This window comes from Pelophylax lessonae (assembly GCF_965119305.1).
Source record: "Pelophylax lessonae genome assembly, chromosome: 6".
Taxonomy (NCBI): Eukaryota; Metazoa; Chordata; class Amphibia; order Anura; family Ranidae; genus Pelophylax; species Pelophylax lessonae.
The window spans coordinates 205,615,985-205,623,386 of NC_138773.1; positions in this window are offsets into that span (position 1 = coordinate 205,615,985).

Genomic DNA, 7,402 nt, shown 5'->3' on the forward strand with positions numbered 1-7,402 from the left:
AGGGAAGGGATGGCTTGCCTGGAAAAGTAGTGGCGGCTGGGCACGACGTACTGTGGGACAGCCACCGACATAAGGTTTTTAAAACTGTGCGTCTCCACCAGACGGAATGACAGCATTTCAAAGGCCAATAATTTTGAAATGCTGGCATTCAGGGCCAGGGATCGCGGGTGGGTAGGGGGGTACTTCCTCTTCCTCTCAAGTGTTTGGGAGATGGAAAGCTGAACGCTTCCACGGGACATTGTGGAGATGGTTGTTGGTGACCCAGGTGGTGGTGTTGCTGACAGATCGTCTGTTTGCGGGGTGGCAGGTGCCGGTATCACTACAGATGTGGCTGGAGCGGCCGAGACTGCAGCAGAAGAGGAAGCAGGATGAGCCAGAGACGTTTCTTGGTTTTGAAGGTGTGTACTCCACTGCAGCTCGTGCTTTGCACTTAGATGCCTGATCATGCAGGTTGTGCTCAGGTTGAGAAGGTTCATGCCTCGCTTCAAGCTCTGATTGCACAGGGTGCAAACCACTCGTGTCCTGTCATCAGCACATTTTCTAAAGAACTTCCACGCTAGAGAACTCCTTTGAGCTGACTTTGGTGCGCTCGTTCCCTTGCTGCGTTGGGCAGTAGCGGGCGTAGTGTCTAGGGCACGGCCGCTCCGCTTCTGCACCCTGCTCCCTCTTCTGCTGTGCTGGTGGCTCTGTGCGACCACCGCCTCTTCCTCCAAACTACTCAGTTCACCTGCATGACGTTCATTCCATGTGGGGTCGAGGACCTCATCGTCCTCCACATCATCTTCCACCCAGTCTTCACCCCTGCCCTCCTTGTCGGTCTCCACAATGCTGAACGCCGCAGCAGTTGGCACCTGCGTTTCGTCATCATCGGAGACGTGCTGCGATGATCCTTGCATGTACTCATCTTGAGGAATAAGTGGTTGGGCATCGCTGCACTCAATCTCTTCCACTTCTGGGGCAGGGCTAGGTGGATGGCCCTGGGAAACCCTGCTGACAGAGTCCTCAAAAAGAATAAGAGACTGCTGTATGGCTTGGGGCTCAGACTGCTGGCCTGATTTGCAAGGGGGTGAGGTGAAAGACGGTTGGACATTGGCTGCAGGTGCCAACTCTGACCTTTCTGCAGTAGACTGGGTGGGAGACAATGTGAAGGAACTGGAGGCACTGTCAGCAGCAAACCAATCTACTATCGCCTCAACTTGTTCTGGCCTCATCACTTCTAGGGGCGTTTGATGCCCTACCAAATACTGATGCAGGTTCTGTCGCCTACTCACACTTGAGGAAGGTGTTTCACTTGTGCGTGTAGCTGGCACAGATCGACCATGTCCTCTCCTTGCAACAGGAGCTCTACCAGCAGCACCACGACCCAGGCCACGGCCCTTATTTGACGGTCTCCTCATATTTCTGTAATTTAAGATCTTGCCCTAGAAAGGTTTTTATTGAATAGCGGAATAGAAAATATGATCCAAAAAAAGTGTATGTATATCACACGTACACAACCACACTAGGCCCCAATTACTATTGTTTGTACCCCTAAAAGGCTAGATGAGGAGTAGGGGGGGTATGGAACAGGCAGCACCCTCAAACCTTCAGAAGTATGAGATGAACCCCAACAACTTGGAAAGGTGGATCTCTCTCACACGTACCGACACAGACTATCCCGCAATTCAATTGATCCCCAAAGGTTTTTATTGAATAGCGGAATAGGAAATATGATCAAAAAAAGTGTATGTATCTCACACGTACAGAAACACACTAGGCCCCAATTACTATTGTTTGTACACCTAAAAGGATGGATGAGGAGGAGGAGGAGTATGGAACAGGCAGCACCCTCAAAGCTTCAGAAGTATGAGATGAACCCAAAAAACTTGGAAAGGTGGATCTCACACGTACCGACACAGACTATTCCGCAATTTAATTGATCCCCAAAGGTTTTTATTGAATAGCGGAATAGGAAATATGATCAAAAAATGTGTATGTATCTCACACGTACAGAAGCACACTAGGCCCCAATTACTATTGTTTGTACACCTAAAAGGATGGATGAGGAGGAGGAGGAGTATGGAACAGGCAGCACCCTCAAAGCTTCAGAAGTATGAGATGAACCCCAAAAACTTGGAAAGGTGGATCTCACACGTACCGACACAGACTATCCCGCAATTTAATTGATCCCCAAAGGTTTTTATTGAATAGCGGAATAGGAAATATGATCAAAAAATGTGTATGTATCTCACACGTACAGAAGCACACTAGGCCCCAATTACTATTGTTTGTACACCTAAAAGGATGGATGAGGAGGAGGAGGAGTATGGAACAGGCAGCACCCTCAAAGCTTCAGAAGTATGAGATGAACCCCAAAAACTTGGAAAGGTGGATCTCACACGTACCGACACAGACTATTCCGCAATTTAATTGATCCCCAAAGGTTTTTATTGAATAGCGGAATAGGAAATATGATCAAAAAATGTGTATGTATCTCACACGTACAGAAGCACACTAGGCCCCAATTACTATTGTTTGTACACCTAAAAGGATGGATGAGGAGGAGGAGGAGTATGGAACAGGCAGCACCCTCAAAGCTTCAGAAGTATGAGATGAACCCCAAAAACTTGGAAAGGTGGATCTCACACGTACCGACACAGACTATCCCGCAATTTAATTGATCCCCAAAGGTTTTTATTGAATAGCGGAATAGGAAATATGATCAAAAAAAGTGTATGTATCTCGCACGTACACAACCACACTAGGCCCCAATTACTATTGTTTGTACCCCTAAAAGGCTAGATGAGGAGTAGGGGGGGTATGGAACAGGCAGCACCCTCAAACCTTCAGAAGTATGAGATGAACCCCAACAACTTGGAAAGGTGGATCTCTCTCACACGTACCGACACAGACTATCCCGCAATTCAATTGATCCCCAAAGGTTTTTATTGAATAGCGGAATAGGAAATATGATCAAAAAAAGTGTATGTATCTCGCACGTACACAACCACACTAGGCCCCAATTACTATTGTTTGTACCCCTAAAAGGCTAGATGAGGAGTAGGGGGGGTATGGAACAGGCAGCACCCTCAAACCTTCAGAAGTATGAGATGAACCCCAACAACTTGGAAAGGTGGATCTCTCTCACACGTACCAACACAGACTATCCCCCAATTTAACTGATCCCCAGAGGTTTTTGATTAAATAGCGGAATAGAAAATATGATCCCAAAAAAGTGTATGTATATCACACGTACACAACCACACTAGGCCCCAATTACTATTGTTTGTACCCCTAAAAGGCTAGGAGTAGGGGGGAGTATGGAACAGGCAGCACCCTCAAACCTTCAGAAGTATGAGATGAACCCCAACAACTTGGAAAGGTGGATCTCTCTCACACGTACCAACACAGACTATCCCCCAATTTAACTGATCCCCAGAGGTTTTTGATTAAATAGCGGAATAGAAAATATGATCCCAAAAAAGTGTATGTATATCACACGTACACAACCACACTAGGCCCCAATTACTATTGTTTGTACCCCTAAAAGGCTAGGAGTAGGGGGAGTATGGAACAGGCAGCACCCTCAAACCTTCAGAAGTATGAGATGAACCCCAACAACTTGGAAAGGTGGATCTCTCTCACACGTACCAACACAGACTATCCCCCAATTTAACTGATCCCCAAAGGTTTTTGATTAAATAGCGGAATAGAAAATATGATCCCAAAAAAGTGTATGTATATCACACGTACACAACCACACTAGGCCCCAATTACTATTGTTTGTACCCCTAAAAGGCTAGGAGTAGGGGGAGTATGGAACAGGCAGCACCCTCAAACCTTCAGAAGTATGAGATGAACCCCAACAACTTGGAAAGGTGGATCTCTCTCACACGTACCAACACAGACTATCCCCCAATTTAACTGATCCCCAGAGGTTTTTGATTAAATAGCGGAATAGAAAATATGATCCCAAAAAAGTGTATGTATATCACACGTACACAACCACACTAGGCCCCAATTACTATTGTTTGTACCCCTAAAAGGCTAGGAGTAGGGGGAGTATGGAACAGGCAGCACCCTCAAACCTTCAGAAGTATGAGATGAACCCCAACAACTTGGAAAGGTGGATCTCTCTCACACGTACCAACACAGACTATCCCCCAATTTAACTGATCCCCAGAGGTTTTTGATTAAATAGCGGAATAGAAAATATGATCCCAAAAAAGTGTATGTATATCACACGTACACAACCACACTAGGCCCCAATTACTATTGTTTGTACCCCTAAAAGGCTAGGAGTAGGGGGAGTATGGAACAGGCAGCACCCTCAAACCTTCAGAAGTATGAGATGAACCCCAACAACTTGGAAAGGTGGATCTCTCTCACACGTACCAACACAGACTATCCCCCAATTTAACTGATCCCCAGAGGTTTTTGATTAAATAGCGGAATAGAAAATATGATCCCAAAAAAGTGTATGTATATCACACGTACACAACCACACTAGGCCCCAATTACTATTGTTTGTACCCCTAAAAGGCTAGGAGTAGGGGGGAGTATGGAACAGGCAGCACCCTCAAACCTTCAGAAGTATGAGATGAACCCCAACAACTTGGAAAGGTGGATCTCTCTCACACGTACCAACACAGACTATCCCCCAATTTAACTGATCCCCAAAGGTTTTTGATTAAATAGCGGAATAGAAAATATGATCCCAAAAAAGTGTATGTATATCACACGTACACAACCACACTAGGCCCCAATTACTATTGTTTGTACCCCTAAAAGGCTAGATGAGGAGTAGGGGGAGTATGGAACAGGCAGCACCCTCAAACCTTCAGTATGAGATTGTGTTCACTGTACCCCACAAAGATTGAGTTCACTGCACCCCACAATGATTGTGTTCACTGCACCCCACAAAGATTGTGTTCACTGCACCTCACAAAGATTGTGTTCACTGTACCCCCCAAAGATTGTGTTCACTGCACCCCACAAAGATTCTGTTCACTGTACCCCACAAAGATTGTGTTCACTGCACCCCAAAAAGATTGTGTTCACTGCACCCCAAAAAGGATGTTGTTCACTCCACCCCAAAAAGATTGTGTTCACTGCACCCCACAAAGATTGTGTTCACTGCACCCCAAAAAGATTGTGTTCACTGCACCCCAAAAATGATTTTGTTCACTGCACCCCAAAAAGGATTTTGTTCACTGCACCCCAAAAAGGATGTTGTTCACTCCACCCCAAAAAGATTGTGTTCACTGCACCCCAAAAAGATTGTGTTCACTGCACCCCACAAAGGATTTTGTTCACTGCACCCCAAAAAGATTGTGTTCACTGCACCCCAAAAAGGATGTTGTTCACTGCACCCCAAAAAGGATTTTGTTCACTGCACCCCAAAAAGATTGTGTTCACTGCACCCCACAAAGGATTTTGTTCACTGCACCCCACAAAGATTGTGTTCACTGCACACCAAAAAGGATTGTGTTCACTGCACCCCAAAAAGATTTTGTTCACTGCACCCCAAAAAGATTGTGTTCACTGCAGCCCAAAAAGATTGTGTTCACTGCAGCCCAAAAAGATTGTGTTCACTGCAGCCCAAAAAGATTGTGTTCACTGCAGCCCAAAAAGATTGTGTTCACTGCAGCCCAAAAAGATTGTGTTCACTGCAGCTCACACACAGAAAAATGGATGTGGATCACTGACACCTGCCTATCTCCAATCCCACACCACACAGCAATATCGATTGTAGTTTGTAGAACACAGTTTCCCTAAAATTCAGCAGACTCTGTCCCTAACAGGATTGAGAAGAGATCGTAGATCAGGATTGAGTGCAGATTCACCCCACCCCCCACACAGCAATATCGATTGTAGTTTGTAGAACACAGTTTCCCTAAAATTCAGCAGACTCTGTCCCTAACAGGATTGAGAAGAGATCGTAGATCAGGATTGAGTGCAGATTCACCCCACCCCCCACACAGCAATATCGATTGTAGTTTGTAGAACACAGTTTCCCTAAAATTCAGCAGACTCTGTCCCTAACAGGATTGAGAAGAGATCGTAGATCAGGATTGAGTGCAGATTCACCCCACCCCCCACACAGCAATATCGATTGTAGTTTGTAGAAGACACTGACCCTATATAATTCAGCAGACTCTATCCCTAAAATGCCTACAACTCGCCCTGCCTAAACACTCCGACCTGTCCCTCAATTCTATCCGGACACAAATGGTTTTTTCCTGCCTATCTTTCCCTAATCAGCAGCCAGCACGTTGATGTGTGCTCTCTGTCCCTGAATCTAAGCAGCATAATGACGCCGCTGCGGCTGCCTCGAACTTATAAAGACTTGGTCACATGCTTCAGACGGCCAATCACAGCTACTGAGACATTTGCAGGCATGGCTGGGATGGCTTAAGGCACACCAGTTAAACGATTGTTGATTGGCTGTTGAAAGCCCGCCATGAAAAGAGCGCCAAAGCATGCAAAACCCGGAAATAAAACGACCGAACACGGATTTTTACCCGAACATACAGTAAAGTGTCCGTGTCCGTGTTCGGGTACAAAAAATCCAATTATTCGGTACGAACACGAATAATACAGTCCGTGTTCGCTCAACACTAGTAATAATTCACATTTAATCCAACAGTGCACATAAAATATGACTTTTGTCCAATAGGAAATTGATGGCAACCCCCAGAGACAGGGAGGGCTCAGGTTGATAGGCATGGTGGGTGTTATACAAGGTAGAAAGGTTAGGTGCCAGTCACTTTTTTGCTTGAAAAAAGATAAATGTATTGCTCACAACAGAAAAAAACAATGGGAGAGAGGAGTAGGGCACAGGACACAGTCAAACAAAACAGCAGACTAGCAGACCGGTAGACTCCTTATGCAAAAAAGTAGAAAGGTAGACAGCAGTACAGAAAAAGAGTCTTTAAGCTGTAACCAGCAATCTGTTTTTTTGTAGCGACAGCTGTCCCCTATAGCAACTGAAATATAACTTACAAAATGGAGAGCAGGAATTCTCTGGATGATTCCATCTTGATGATTTCCCAGGCTCCCCATGGTTGCCCAGTCCATGGCAGAGTAACCTCTGGTACTTCATCTCACATCTCTATCCTTTCTTTTTTACCTCCAGTCTATAAGCTGGCTCTCCCTTGCAGAGCCTCGAGCACATGACTAGGCCTCAGGCTTGAGGCCTACCCAGAAAAGCAGCTGTTCCTCACACATCCACACCAGACCAAGGTCTGGGTGGGGGGAACCCTAATCACTTGATCTCCCCAAATATTTATACCCCTTCCCAGCATTCTCAGCGGCCATGAGAAACTCCTATTGATTGGCTAAGGAAAGTATGCAAATTAATAACCTGGCTTCACTGCAGCTCATCATGCTAATGGCAAAGTTAACATTGCCACTTATTGAC